Below are 1,215 nucleotides of genomic sequence, written 5' to 3'. Positions count from 1 at the left end.
TTAAATAATGTGATGGACAGTTATGTTTAATTATAGTCCGGTCAGGCACTCATAACAAATGTTAATGTATCCAATTGAATGGTCAATTAAACAACACGAAAAAGTAAATTTAACAACAATTAACTTTAATCAATAAAATGACTATTCATAGAGACATACTGTGCCCACTATACTGTATATACCGGTATAACAAAGTTATGATAAGACTAAGCTATTGACTACAATGTCTTTTATTGATAGTATAGTAGTTAAGGGTTAAATAAACTAAACAAAAATAGGTTTTAGTGGCAAAAATAAATGTGTAATTTAATAGTTTGAGGGCATTATTATATAATATACCACATTTATCTAATTTAATATCCTAATATACACTTTTTTGGGGATTAGTATAAAAGTTAAAGTGATTTTTATGTTTCAATTGGCAATTAAAATATTTATTGGTTTCAATTTATTTAAATTTTATTTTAATATATACCAATATAATGTATTTTACTATATTAAATATTATCTAATTATTATTATTATTTAAATGCAAAATTTCTTAATAAAAAAAACATTACCTATACTTGACTGTTAAAGTTTGCAAAAACACAAAACTTTGAAAGAAAAACATACTTAAAATATTTAATAAAAACCATACTTACAAAGTATAAAGTAAAGCATATGCGTTACATATATATTACCTAACATACATAAGTAATGTCGTTATTATTATACATAACGTAACGTTATTTTTGGATGGCACAAAGCATTGAAAAAAATTATTTTCATTTAAAAGTTTAAAAATAGATAGTTAAATTTTAATTATGTTGTTTTAAATTATTATTTTTCTTTATCAATAATAAATTATAAACAATTGTTTACGAGATATCAGATCAATATTTGAAAATGAAACTTTTTTATTCAATAAAATCATTGATATCGCCCGCTGAAAATTGCAATGATGCTTATCATGAAGCTATTGTATAGTAAAATTTTTAAAAATTGATTAAAATTTTCAAAAGTGCTAATTATTACTTAGAATACAAGTTATATTCAAAGGTCTTAAAACAAAATTCTGACATATTTAGTTTTTAAAATCCAAAACTACTTAGTCAACCTAATATTGATAATTTTATGTTATTTTAATACACTAAAATAAATGTCATTCTATTTGCCGTTTAAAAATAATACTAGTTTTTGTACTTTTGAAACGACATTACTTATGTATGTTAG

This window comes from Oppia nitens, unplaced genomic scaffold (assembly GCF_028296485.1).
Source record: "Oppia nitens isolate AA-2021 unplaced genomic scaffold, nextdenovo-longstitch-racon4-pilon3 scaffold9_pilon_pilon_pilon, whole genome shotgun sequence".
Taxonomy (NCBI): Eukaryota; Metazoa; Arthropoda; class Arachnida; order Sarcoptiformes; family Oppiidae; genus Oppia; species Oppia nitens.
This window is presented reverse-complemented; position numbering follows the sequence as displayed.